Consider the following 15,358-nt stretch of genomic DNA (forward strand, 5'->3'; position numbering starts at 1 on the left):
AAAATATCCAACTCAGAAATAAATAGTGAGGGCCTTGTCTTAAATCAGGAAGAGATTAAACTTATTGTGAGCCTATGACTTCCATGAACAGACTGCATGCTGTGATATAACACAGATTTCATAATTTCATGGTCTCTTAGAAGCAAAAAGTTTGCACATAAGGATGTGCCAACAAAATAATCTTGCCAGTCTAGTAATATTCTGAATGCATTAAAAAACTCACTGAAACTCATAGAAACTATTGACAAATGGTTTATATAAAGATGAAAAATGCTGTTATATAATATACTAGCCTTTTTTACCCTAAAATAGAACATAAACCAGTAGATCTGCCAATATTTTTCTTTCCTTATGCCTTTTATTAATAGAGTGATTTATATGAAACCAGAGAGAGACCCCTCATTGGGGTAAATTGTCATAGTCCCAATTGAAGTTAATGGAGTGAGGACAGATAAATCAGCTGAAGGTCTGACCCAGGATCTTTGATCCTTTGGATTTCTGCTGGTCTTGTGTTTTGCTCCTGACCTGAAGTCATAGTTTTGGGTGCAATATCATAATCCTTGCCACTGTAATTAACTGAGATACTAAACAAAGAAGATAACCTGGTGAAGTGACAGGCAGTGGAAGCAGATGACTATGCCCCTGTTATTTATCTTTTGAATTGTTTATTATTTTAATATTTATGAGCTAATAGAGGATTTGGGGACTAGATTAATAAAAGATTTAGGCACCTGTCTCTGAGTACCCTTATTGGGTCAGTCCCCACAAAAATAGAGGAGAATGAGGAGGTGCCGCTTCCCCCCCAGTACCCAAAGCCCAGTGGTTAGAACATGCGCCTGGGAGATGGGAGCCATGTGCCAGCATTCAAATCCCCATTCTGTCTGACTCAGAGCACAACTTGAACCCAAATCTCCCACCTCCCCAGTGAGTGCCTTAGCCATGAAACTATAAACTATAAGGGGATCACCACAATCTCCATTTTTTGTGAGAAAGGCACCTAAGCTAGGGTGACCAGATAGCAACTGTGAAAAAACAGGACGAGGGTGGGGGGTAATAGGCGCCTATTTAAGAAAAAGTCCCAAAAAAGGGGACTGTCCCTTTAAAAACGGGACATCTGGTCACCATAACGTAAGCTATATCTGCCCTAACTCCAGAAGAGGATTCACGGCTGTGAATCCCAAGTGGAGAAAAGTGCCTCCCTCTGGTCTAGAGTTAGGCACCTAACTCCCTTTGACATGCAGGGCTTAGGCCACACTGATCTCCTTGGCATTTCCTATTGGCTAGCTCAGGCGGCTTGCTGCTCAGAATGCTGCCTTTTGTGAATCCCTTTCTTAGGCACCTAACTCTCCCCAACTCTGCCTGGGCACCTAACTTGGGGCTGTGGATTCCACTAGGCAGCAGGCAATGCTGAGTGGACCTAGCCCTTGGTTTCTAAAGTTATGTATTCTGAGAAACTGTGCAGCTTCCCCACATTGTCCTACCAACCTGCATCAATGCTCACCTGGATATGCGTCAGTCCTGAGCTAGGGAGTCCATATGTATACAAAAAGGTTCATTCTCGCTGCTTGCCCAAACAGTCCTTAGCCTCTCCCCGATGAGACTGTCAACAGGGATTTCAATGGGAACACTTGTCCACTAGGGAACTGTATTTCATTTGGGTCACTAAATGGCCTTCCGATGATTAAGAATTTCAGCCACAGCAGAGTTTGGCTGGATTTCAATCACTGGATGAGGTGAATGGCTCAAAAATCCCATTACCAGTCCCCTGAGCTGTCTGATGCCCTTTGCTTGTTTGTCACAATGGCTAAAAGAGAAGTTACACTTTCCTAAGACAGACAAACACAATGCAATAGAAGTTATTTGTTTCCACAAAATTTAGTATTATAAGGGCTTTGTCCACTCCCTCATGCTAATCATATGGCTTTCATTAGCTAAACATTATTCTTGAGGTGTGATTTTCCCTTTTCTCCCAAGGATTACATCACTGAAGGGAATTTTCCAGCTTTTGTTTCATTCTTTGCATCCACCAATGCACCACTAAACTGACTGACACACAATCTTGGAATTTTACGGTATTCAATTCCAGACTTCAGCTACTGTTATAAATCACATTTCTCCACACTTATTGCATTTTAGTCATTTTATACATGACCAGAGATTAAAGTTCAAATGAAATAGATTTTTCTATCCTTCTTATATTCAAAACATTTCTAGTCTAGAAATCTTTAATTTTAATAACTTTATCTATTGAATAATTCAACAGAAAAAAAATTAATGCAAAGTTAAGTTTGAAATTTTAAGCACAAAAAAGTGAAAGTTTGACTGCAACAACTTTATTTCTGTGCCCATATGTGTATGCATTTCTTGGGTCTGTGTGTCTTTCTTAACCAACAGAGACAGTATGGTGTCCCAGATATCTCACTGCACATATGAAACTGGAGCCTGGATGGAGAATAGCTGGCTCAAGAGAACCCTGGAAAGACTGAACTGATGCTACTTGGAAGATAGAAACGCTTAACGGAACTGGTTAGTTCCAACATCTCACCCTGAGTTAATGGCATCTTCTTTCGGGTATTAAGATAATATGGTCATGAAATCATGCAGAATCTTTATTTACAAAGGGTACTTTAATAGCTGCAGTCACCAAACCCAGTGTCTTCCACCTTCAGTTTTTAAGAAGACTCTCTGCTCCTCTCAGTGCTGACCTGGCCAAGGCAGTCCATTTGTTCATCATGTGTAGGACACGTTATTGCTATTCACTATTCTTTGGAATTAAAAAAACCCCACAACCCTCTAAGCTGGTACATAACAGACTGGTATGTGACCTAAAATAAACACAAAAAGCATATTACATTATACTGTACTAACTAATTAAAAAAGCGAAAAAAGTCAAAAAAGTCAAAAAAGCTAACAGAATGTTGGGAATCATTAAGAAAGGGATAGATAATAAGGAAGAAAATATCATATTGCCTCTATATAAATCTATGGTATGCCCACATCTTGATTACTGCGTGCAGATGTGGTCGCTCCATCTCGAAAAAGATACATAGGAACTGGAAAAGGTTCAGAAAAGGGCAACAAAAATTATTAGGGGTATGGAATGGCTTTTGTATGAGGAGAGATTAATAAGACTGGGACTTTTCAGTTTGGCAAAGAGACAACTAAGGGGGATATGACTGAAGTCTATAAAATCAAGACTGATGTGGAGAAAGTAAATAAAGAAATGTTAATTATTCCTTCTCATAACACAAGAACTAGGGGTTACCAAATGAAATCAATACACAGCAGGTTTAAAACAAACAAAAGGAAGTCTTTTTTCACACAACGCACAGTCAGTCTATGGAATTCTTTGCCAGAGGATGTTGTGAAGGCCAAGACTATAACAGGGTTAAAAAAAGAACTAGATAAGTTCATGGGGGGTAGGACCATCAATGGCTATTAGCCAGGATGGACAGGGTTGGTGTCCCTAGCCTCTGTTTGACAGAAGCTGAGAATGGGCGACGGGGATGGATCACTTGATGATTACCTGTTCTGTTCTCTCTGGGGCACCTGGCATAGGCCACTGTCAGAAGACAGGATACTGGGCTAGATAAACCTTTGGTATGACCCAGTATGGCCGATCTTATGTTCTTATCTGCATCCAGTTCAAAGTTGTCCTATGGATCTATAAAACCCTAAATGGGATAGGATCACACAATTTCAGAGAACACATATCCTGCTCAGCACGTCATTTATGATGGTCCAGTTTGTTTTGATCCCTGGCTCAGGGTTGTGGAGCCCCTTGCCATATCCAATTCATGCTACAAAATGAAAGCATTCTCCAAACACACCCTGAGAGAGGGGTCCAATCTAGAAACCATTTGTTCTCATCTTCTGGACTTAAAGCTTCCCCAAAGTTTAAGATTTTGATTCAAAGCCCACTGAAGTCAATGGGAGTCTAAGAAAATTTGGATCTTTCAGATCTGTCTCAAGATGATGGTGTTGGGGGTGAGTCAGATCAGATCCGGTATATGCCCTGTTGACTAGTGACAGATGCTTAACCCATATAAGCACCATGAAGCTCTGAGCAAAATCCTATTAATGTGAAACTGGGTGTTGCTTCTGTGGGAGCACCGACAGGAAACATCCAGGATCACAAGATGCTCTTACTCAAACAAACCCATTCTATTGTGCTATAGAGATAGCTGGAGCAATAAGCTATTGTTTAGGATTCCCAGATTATTGTGCTAAAGTCATACAGCTTCAAACTGCATGTGGGAGTCCCAATCTCTCTTTATCTCCTTCTCTCCTCCCCATTGTTGTTTACCTGCACAGCCCAAGAGATAACCTCTGGAAATATGTCATTCCTTTTTAAAGTGAGAATTCAAAAATATCAAGCTATTGAAAGTCAGAGAGTGTTAGGGTGACTGGACGTCCCATTTTTATAGGGACAGTCCCATTTTTGGGGACTTTTTCTTATATAGGTGCCTAGCACCCCCCCACCCCCTGTCCCATTTTTTCACAGTTGCTATCTGGTCACCCTAGAGAGTGTGGGAACCACGTCCTAAGGGAGATTTCATCAGTTAGATAGGTGGGAAGGACACAAATTAGTACAGACAACTTCTGTACCTCTAGTGTGTAGCTCAAAAAATGTCCAAAAACAATATTTAAAGTATTTGTATAATGTCACCTGTAGCCACTCATTCTCATCGGCATGTGATTCTGCTATTTATGACCTGTACTTATTGTGATATACTATATAAAAAGTGCTAACATATTTTTTAAAACTGTAAGCTGTTGTGTTAGTTACTGTAATATACTTCCAGGACAATAAATAAATATGAAGCCTGGTTCATGTCATACCACCTGTCTCCATAGATGACGATCATTATTGTGAAATACAACCCAAGCCCAAGTTTAGAGATAGGATGATATATTTAAGAAAAAAATATTGTTCTGACTGAGATCAATCAGATTTGTGCTGTACTTGTGACTCGGGGACAATGTATAGCTTTTAACTGACAAATAATGAATTTAATTAGAAATCTTATTGACTGTATCACAGAAGATATTGACGGGATATATCATCTCATTAAATAGTTCAAGTAGATATGACAATGTTATGTCCAAGCTTTATAGCCCAATATTCTTGAGACAATGGATATATTTCTTGTTACTGCCGCCAATATTTTATTTGGTTTCTCTCCAAGTTCCCTCATGTTGTCAATCAGTTTAAGAGTACAGGGCTAGGCATCTTTTCTAGTGACTTTTTTCCAGTTGTTAAGAACTAATATTAAGACATTCATCCTGCTGATAATTGATCACCTGTTCCTGCATAGCCATACAGTGCAAACTCTACAGTTTCATAGAGCTTGACTTACTATAATATAGTTGACTATATAACAGACTTTTTACTCTGAAATTTTCAGACTTGATAAGTGGCCTGGTTTTCAGAAGTGCTGAAGACTTACTGCTCTCATTGCTCATCATGTCTCAAAAGCAGGCCAAAGGGGTTTAACTGAGTGACTCTGATGGTTTTCAGAAAAGGCACAGCTAAAATTATACATGACACTTTTTAAACAACATTCTAAGACACCCATCATTATAGTATTGTGTTGGCAACCAAAACGTATGAAATTCCATTGTAATTGTCCATAAATGGCTCTGCTCTCCTGCACAAATTGCTTCATCCCCTTTTTCCTTTTCTTCTTTCTGCTTTAATCTTTCTGTTCCCTTAGTGTCACCTGTCCATCCTCATAGCTTTACGGTGCAATTCTTCTGCGTAAAACCCCAAGTAAATTAGCTAGCTAACCTGAAATTACACTGGTCAACCTCATCTTAACTGTGAATGACATCATTTTATGTAATCTATCTTCTGAAGGACCACTAAAATGATGGATAATCTGCAAAATTATTCAAGAAAAAACTTTTACCTAAAATTTCTTAACAAAAACATATCACTTATTTACTCTGGGTTACCAGTACTGTCACCAAGAATTCAGCTGCCAAAAGAAGAAGAGGGGCATGCAGTATCTTATGACATGTTCCATGGCAAAGCCTAAGTTGCACTGATATGTCACATCTGACAAATAAGTGGGTCATAGAATCCATGTCAATGAAATAAAAGTGATGAGCCTCAATCCTCTCCCATTTTGGGGGATAATTTGGGCCTATTTTGTTCTCTCACAATGGATCATTTAACATTGTTAACTGAAAAAATCTGACTAGTTCATCCCTGGGTTCTGAGATTTCAAAATACAATACCAAATACACATTTTTAATTTATATACACTCACACATGCATGTGCTTGTATATTTGGTATTTAGACATGTGTATTTGGTATTTGTATGTATATATACCAAATACATATAAGTGTGTGTGTGTGTGTGCGCGCATGTATATATATATATATATATATACACACACACACACACACACACCAGAGTTTGGAACTTGGTTCCCACAATATTAAAGGGAAACTGTACCTATTTGCTTCAGGTCTGCACGATGGCACTCAGGTACTACTAAGATGATGTGGGCCATATAAGTAAGTGTGTAGGTAGACAGATAGTTCAAACTCTGTCTTTGGAGGGGTGAACGGAAGCCAGGGGTACACACCCTAAGGCTGAATTAGAAATAGAGACATTTCAGAAGGTCAGAGTACATTTTAATGTGGACAACTTAAGACTGCTTTTGTTACTTATGCCAATTAATTATTGAAAGTAACTACATTTGGGGGTTTAAGCTTTGAAATTAGATATCTTCCTCATTTGTGCCACTGAAGCTAGGAAGGATTTGAAGGTGTTTCTGGAAGAATATAACAAGGTATTTATTGTCAGAATCCATGCCAGTGGATTGAGCAGGGATGGCACTAATATTTCATATTTCATACTCCAAAGAAAATTTGCCAACTGATGACCTTTTCAAGAAAAGAGTTAAAAAAAAATCAAAGCTGAGTAAACAATACAAAACAGCTAATCACATGAAACTGTTAGCGACAGTGCTATATCTATTCATGCTACAATGTAGCATTGATTAAGAGGTAGATTTTTCCTCTCTGTGAAGATAGCAATTGCTTTGGGTTCTGACCCCATACCTTCAAGTACTCTGACACTGAATCAAAAAAACAAAAGTCTTGTTACCTGGAAGACAATTAAGTCTAACTCACACTGGCTGTAGAAACATGAATAAGGAATGAATAATAATGTGCCGGCATGAAAAATGAAGCTGGCATTACCTGACTTCATTTATGAATCATATTTGTAAATTACAAAAGGTAACAGCTAATGAAATTTATGATTGTGTGAATTCAAAGGTATGCAGTAGCCTATGAGGAATGTGCAGAAAGTATAGTATTTAAAACTTCCCTTGCTTTAAAGCCACCTTGCCATTTTAAACATGTTTTTATTGACCTGAATTTGTTCTAAAACGTGGAAATTGGATGTGATAAGCAATCTCTGACTGAACAGCTCCTAATCTAATCTATCTGCCACTACAGCTGGGCAAATACTGCAGCCACTCACCATAAATTCACTTTGATGTTACTTCATCTAGTCAACAGGCATGTATCAGTGGTATGTACCAAACTCCACTGTGTAATTCACTTCAAGGGCACTTGCAGCTGCTGGGTATTGTGTCTCTCAAGAGGCCTTAAGCAGATCACTAGAGATGTAAAACCTTGCCTTCCTAGATAGCCTTACAGAAGCACCAAGGTCAATGATAGCCTCAATAAATAATATATAATAATAATGAAAACATGAAATAGTATTGAAAAGTTACTAATTTAAATACTGATCTGGGGAAATTTTCTAATACTCTAACTTTACTTTTGGAGCATTTAGGATAAATGGTGCTATATAAAAGTAAGAGTATTATAAGGTTTTGTTTGTGCAGTAAGCATTTTGATTCTATGGTACTGGGCACTATAATAACTAAGATGAACAGATATTATTCACTAAACTTTTATCAGGAAAAACAGAAAGGATTTGTGATTAGAGATTGTTCTAAGACAAGAGCCACTCCAGAAAACACTCCATCAGATGTAATCTTCTCTGATTTTAAGGGGCATGTTTCATTGAGATTAAACCATGGGAGAAAATATGGCTAAAAGTAAAACCCAGGCAGTAGGTAGGTGAGCAGTATTCTAGGCACAATCCAATCTGATACAATTATGAAAGAAATTATCTCCCCCTGTGTAAAGGTGAAATTCACCCCACCACAGCACCAAGCTCAGTAACTGGGTTTTTTAACAGAATACAACTCCTTGTGTAGGCAGGCTGTGGGGCTAGCATGCAACACTTCTTCAGCCACTTTTCCAGCCTAAGGGATGTAATAGCACCTTGGCATCTCCTCTGCATTGATGTGAAGCAGTTGGATCAAAGCCCTTTGTCTGCACAGTGGGTGCAAAAATAATAATACCTAGTCTTATATAGTGATTTTCATGAGTGGGTCACAAAGTACATTATAAAGGAGGTTAGTATCATGATCTTCATTTGACATATAGGGAGACTGAAGCACCCACTGGTTCTATTCCCAGCTCTCCTGAATCCCAAATCAGTGTTCTATCCACTAGGTCACACTGCCCCTCCAGCACAGCCTAGGTCCTGTGTCCCCCAGCATAGTCTATCCAGCCTCACCCATCAACTGATGGTGTGTAGAGGGTCCTGGAGCAAACCCTCTGTTTCAGGGTGAATCTCACCATAAAACAAAGGAACTTCTGGAGAACAAGTCTTGGGTTCATATTATTGAACATTCTGTGAATCCCTGAACGTGGCTGTCAGGGCTGAGATGCTATGATCTTTGATTTCTGAATAGAGATGGCTGACCTTGTAACCCAGAAAACTCCACTCCACTCAATATTCCTGTCTGTAAAACAAGCTGTAGGGATATACAGACATACACAACTATAGACAACTGTTTCTCCATCTCCACGATCCTCATCTGAGGAGTCCCACAAAGCTTAATGTTCTCTCCAAATTATCCCACATCTACATGAAGCTGTTCAGAGGGTTGGTGTGACAACACAAGCTGAAGTGCCAGTAGTAAACACAACACACAGTTCTACATCTCCTTATACTGTACATTTAAAATCAACATCTAGATGAAGAACAGCCAGCTGATACTGAATTCAGAAAGACAGAGATGATATTGGGAAGCATTTGGAAGAACTATTTTCCTCTAAACATCCCCCACAATTGAATTCATCTGCTCTCATGTTAAATTGGTCTGTAGCACTGGGCTCCTTTTGGATTCCCGATGCTAGTGGATGCCCACACAGCGATGGTAACAAAAACATCCACTGCTATAGGTGACTGCGCAGAATAAGGTGCCACATGCTACCAGAGACCTGGCCTTCATGATCCATGCATTCATGAACCCCATACTACATTGCTGCAATTGATTATATAGGGAAGAAGCCACACACCTTGAAATTTTTCCAAGAGGTACAAAACCCATCTACTTTGTTACACAGCTCACCATGGACACCTCACTCTAGTGCTCCGCCCTCTGTACTCTCTCTCGACTGAATACAGTCTAGTTCATGATCTCCATGTTGAAATTCGAAGACAGGCCTCCATGGGATTGGTCCTGGCTATCACAATCTCCTATGGCAGCTACATTCCACTGAAACAATGAAACTATCAAACAACAAAGGGAAACTCAAAAGTGCTGAAGACAGAACTGGACCTACATTATGGAACTGCAGAAGATAAGGGTGACCACAGATCTAAATATTAAGCTTATTTCTTCCATCTAGCTTTCCTTCAAAAAGGCCCTAATTCAGAAAAGCACTTCAAGCAGCAGCGGCTCCAGGCACCAGCGCTCCAAGCGCGTGCCTGGGGTGGGAAGCCACGGGGGGAGGCCTGCCAGTCCCTGCGAGGGCGGCAGTCAGGCAGCCTTCGGCGGCTTGCCTGCGGGAGGTCTGCCGGTGGCGGGTATGCCGAAGCCGCGGGACCGGCGGACCTCCCGCAGGCATGCCGCCGAAGGCAGCCTGCCTGCCGTGCTTGGGGCGGCAAAAAAGCTAGAGCTGCCCCTGACTTCAAGCATATGTTTAAATCCACCCTTATAAATAACACTCTTAAGCATGTGATTAACTTTACACCTGTGCTTAAGTCCCACTGATTTCAATGAAACATGTTCAATTGCTTTCCCAAACCAGGGCCTAAATTCTTACATGTGCAGACATTAATAAGCAAACAAAGCCTGCCTGTAAATTAATCATGTTATTTCTTCTGCAGGCGTGGAAGGAAGAGAGATTAAGAGGTCATTCCTTTTCTTTCTATTTTTGAATTCTTAGGAGATGCTCATGTACCTAGCTAGAAGGAGTACATCTCTTTGAGCTTTCTTGATCACTGATTCTACTATAAGGCACAAAAATAGAAAAGCCAGGTTGTCAGGCCATTCTCGACAACTCCCTTGCAAGTGCTCCTAGATTTGTGTGCACCTGGATTTGGATTAACACAACAAATTAACAGTGGTATTTACTCCTTATAAAAGGAGATCTCAGAATGAGATTCCTTTCTCCATCACTTTTCCCCTCATCCTCAGCCAGAGCCCTCACACCCCCTGCACCCCAACCCCTTGTTCCAGCCCAGAGCCCCATCCTGCATTCTGAACCCTTCATTTCTGGCCCCACCCTGGAACCCGCACTCCCCCAGCCCAGAGTCCATACCCCCCCTCCCACACCCCAACCCCCTGCCTCAGCCTGTAGCTCCCACCCATACTCCGAACCCATCTTGATAACTCATCATAAAAAGTCTGCCTACTGCAGGACACAGTTTTAAAGAAAAAAAAGTGCTGTACACGAAGAAAGATTTTCTTTTTCCTCTTTCTTGTTGGTTATGTCAGAATATACCCCCTTTTGATGTAGCAACATTACCTCAAAATAAGGGGTGACACAAAACACTGCAGGATGAGGTTGCCACAGCAGGCAGATTAACATTACTTTTCAAAAATCGGACTGTGTGCCCAATCTCTTTACAAGGATCATGAAGCAACTGTAAAGTAAAGGGCTTGTTGACAAAAGCCATATTTTTCATTACAATGGCCAACTCATAGTTTTGCGTGTCTGTGTGTGTTTAAGAGGTCGCAAAAGTATAAATTGCAAGGCCATTTATATCTGAAATGACAAATGTAATTTTTCTTACATGTTTTTAAAACGTATGTAACCGTGACAGTTTCTAGAATGAGGTAAACAGCTGCTAGTATATTTCATTTTAGCTTTGCTAGTAACAATAGCTCAAGCCAACAGACGTCTTTATGTCACAAGAGAAAATTCAGTCAATTTGCACTCATGTAATCTAGCTTTCTGAAGACTAAGACCCACGAGATATGAGTCATGTAGAATCTCACTGTCCAAAGTTAAAATTAAAACAATGTTAGTTCTCTGTTTGCATACTTTATAAAAATTCTGCAAATACAACAATCTCAGGTAAAATATTTGCATCCACTCAAACTTAGCTTTGGGTTCAAGGTACATCTTATATTTTGAAAAGTACAGTATGTGTGCATTGAAGTTATTTACACAGTTGGAAATAGTTGTATCCTATGCTCTGAAAGTTTCCAAAGCTGTTTCAGAAGTTCAGGGAGGGGTATAACTCCCCCCACTTCTCATAAAAAATTAGTTTAGAGATTGATAAATATAGATGGCGCTATGAGATTAAGAAAGGCAGAGGTAGCTAACATGCAAGTATCCGCTCCTTCGTGCCAAGTTTAAATGTTCAAACCTTAACAACTCAAATCATGTTAATTAATCCTTTGTGGTCATAAAGCACACTTGTTTGTGCAAACTGTGAATATGTATCTTATTGGTATACCTGGATGCACCTGTTCTGCACATACAAACACATTTTGCAGGTGCAACAGGGGAATTCTATTACACTGTGGTTGAAACTTAAGCAACGAAGTCTGAAAATTTAGTCATGACAAACTCACTTGTACCCAAAATAACATAAGGCTTCTCTGATTACCAGAGGATAGGTGAAACACGAGTACATTGTTTTTAGCAATGCCTGTGATAAATTCAAGACGCATTCACTGTACGTGGACAGCAGACCAAAAATCCCTTTGTGCATGCTTTCCTCACTGAGCCATCATTGCCAACAGCTCAGTAAGCCATGCTATGTGTGTTGCAGCATTTATAGACAGCATGAATCATGAACCGACATCTTTTACCCCAGATGTAGCTATTAAAAATCTACCAGCAAACCTTCACATTTTCCTTTCTGAAAGAAAGATCGGGCTTTCTCTGATGTTAAGACTGTATCTGTGATATTACAGTAAAGGGTGAGTTAGCTTTTTCCATTATTAACCCGCTGCTTTCAGTGGCTAAATGTACTAGTCAAGGAATTGTGGATTAATCATCTGGTATAATTGCTGTAAACCACACTTCCCTCTTTCTCACTCCCCACCTCCCACCCAAGCTGAAATCTAACATTCTTTATTGGTTTGAACCAAGGAACATGTTTCATTGATCAGTGATGTCATACTTCATCCCGCTGAGCACTTTAAAATAAATGAGAAGACATCCCCATAGTAGGACATGTAAGGCTATGAAAGATGTTCTGAGAATCCATAAATATTCTGTAAAAAATAAAAAAATCCTGCACCAGCAATGACGTATTCATATTATACAGGTGCATTCCAGTAGGTGCTCATTTCATCTATTATTCCTTCGGCAGCGTCCAAGTTTGCATTTAATTAACTAAACGACTTGAGCCATCCAATTCTTGTTGCTAATGTATCCCAATTAGAACAAATTGTAACCATGGAAACTGCTAAATCTATCATAATTCATAAACTGAAGTGGGCTTGCTTTTTAGCTTATGGAATCCTTGAGTTTCTCTGACATGCAGATGGGCATTTATTGTCATGCTAAATTGGGATTTGGTAATCTCAGAATACAAGAAGATTTAGGTGCTCATTTAAATAAGATTTCATCATAAGGAGCCTTCATTTTAGATCCTGGTGCCAAGTTTCAGTCATTATACGATCCCTCTGATTTGTGTGTGGTTAGGGAGGTATCAATGTGCAACTCTGAAATAAAACCCTTCCCCTTCTTAATTTTCTAATATTGCATTTATTTATTACAGTATATGGATTAACAAACAGATTTCCTTTCTAAATTGTGGTGCTACAGTGGTGATCTCTGGTAATGTCCAATCTATTTCACCAATCCTCCAACTCTGTGACACTGTATCTTATGTTACAGCATGACAGATCATGATTTCTTGTTCCAGATCATGAGGCAGCCCGGAAATTAACTCCTGTGTGTTGCTGTAGTAGTACACAGTAGTTGTACCTAGATCAGAGATAACACCACAAGTAAGTAAGTATTATTTGTAGCTATTTCTCAGCAGATTATTTAGGGTATTTACAGAATACTACATGAAATATTATTGAGAAGTCAGAAAATGTGTATTTTAAGACAAGATAGTATGTACCCTTCACTAACCCACAAAGTGAATAAAGCTAATCAACACACAGACACTAATCTGCACCTATACATTTAAATATTAAGTATATTTTTAACAAACTTTTCTCCCTGCCTTTATGTGAGACTGGGATACGTGCATTTACACCGTTCTACCTCTGAGTATCAAATACCTATAAATGCCTGTTGAGTATCCTGGGAATCCTCCTTCCCATAGATGAGGAAGCAATTCCATAACACTAACACCAGAAATCAAAATAAAAACTTGAATTCTGGAAAAACTATAAATAAGTCAGAGAATATGAACCATTGGCTCCCAGAGAAAGATAAACCAAACTACCTATAGTTAACATTTCAATGAGCCTAGCAAAAATGCATTTTGGGGAGGTTATAATCAGATCCAGACACATTTTCTCCTAGACAGAAGTTCACTTTTGTAAGAGTTGTCTTCCCCTTGCTACATTTCTCGAGTCACAGTAATATAACACTGGGCATTCAATTACACTCCACTGTTGCCAAGAGAGTACCTAGGCATACATCTAAAAGATGTATTTTATTTTCTCCCAAACAAGCCCTTGCTTCCTTTCAGATCAGACTGCATTTGCTTCTTGCACTGCCACTCTGAATGCCAGTGCTCTTTGCTCTATTCTGACTTAATCTAAAATAATGTACAGCTATCTAAGGAGATGGTGGTGGAGCACATGTCCATGATTACCAGAAATACATCTTTAAAGGCCCAGGCCTTTATTTCTGATCCATGAAATCAGATAATGAACTACATTGATTTAGCAAGTACTCAGGTATCAAAACACCAGGGTTTTTTCCCACTTAAACCTGCCACAGTCCTCGAAGGATGGTACCAATATAAAACAATTTAGTGTTTTACTCATGGAACATCCCATCCCCACTGCAGATATGTATTTCAAGCACTGACCGTCTCAACTGTGCTAGCTGATTTTTCACCCCATATTAGTGACACTTGACATCAGTTTATGCTTTTGCTTTTAAGTGCATCTTATTTTTCACATTACCTAGTGAATTACCGTTGATAGCTCAGATTGTTATCAGGATCTGCTCCACTACTAAAAAAAGCAAACTAGTCTTCAAATTACCTTTAATTACCTCTATTAAACTGCAGCTTGCTCTGATGTCTGATGTGGAAAATGTAAATCACAGAGAATAAAGGAAAGGCCAGGGAATACTGTTCATGTAATATTTTATCCTCCTACTCCCTCACTAAGTCCTTAAACAAATGTTCCCTCTTAGACCTACAGTTTGACTAATATGTTGTGAACAAATAAAAGGGAAACATGGTTGTTTCTGCTTATGATACATATAGATTTTGTAGCTCTTGCAACACAACTTTCCGATTGCTTTATCACTGGGACTGGATGACTCAAATAACTGGTAATGGGTTACACTGTATGGTGCCTTTCTCCAGCTCGAGGTAGGTAATGACTGAAAATGGCTACCGGTTGATGGATGGTGAGAGGCTGAGGTGAAATGGCTAGAGCTGGGAGAACACAGCACAACATTTTTTGCAAGTTATCTGTTTTAATTTAAAGGGCACATCCCTTTGGTTGCACTCATGCTCTCCATGAGGACACTGGAGCGATGGAGTTTTACTTGCACAAATGCTTGAGCACAATGAACTTTAAACTCACAAGGATAATATATTAAGTGATATACTTTATCACAAATAGAAAAACGGCTTGACACGGTGATGGACAGATGTTCCATAACCTCTTCCTGAAGCTCTGAAAATTAAATGAGTCACAGACAAGGTTTTAATGCACCCAACTAGCTGACTCAGTCAGCACAGATTTGGGGCAAGAAGGTATATGCTAGCTAAGGGGACTTAGTACATGGCATTGCTGATCCTCCCCTTGTATACCTTGGAGGTCCCAGGCAGGTTTCCAGTTGCTGTGCCTCCCCTTCCATGCCCC

General features: G+C 39.6%; 1 protein-coding gene across 1 annotated transcript in view; it reads right to left on the reverse strand.

Moving 5' to 3' along the window:
* The window catches only part of GRM7 (glutamate metabotropic receptor 7), a 513,989-nt gene that overhangs the window by 24,161 nt on the left and 474,470 nt on the right, over positions 1-15,358 (reverse strand). The gene's annotated exons all lie outside the window — the stretch shown is intronic.

Source organism: Emys orbicularis, chromosome 7 (genome assembly GCF_028017835.1).
Source record: "Emys orbicularis isolate rEmyOrb1 chromosome 7, rEmyOrb1.hap1, whole genome shotgun sequence".
Taxonomy (NCBI): domain Eukaryota; kingdom Metazoa; phylum Chordata; order Testudines; family Emydidae; genus Emys; species Emys orbicularis.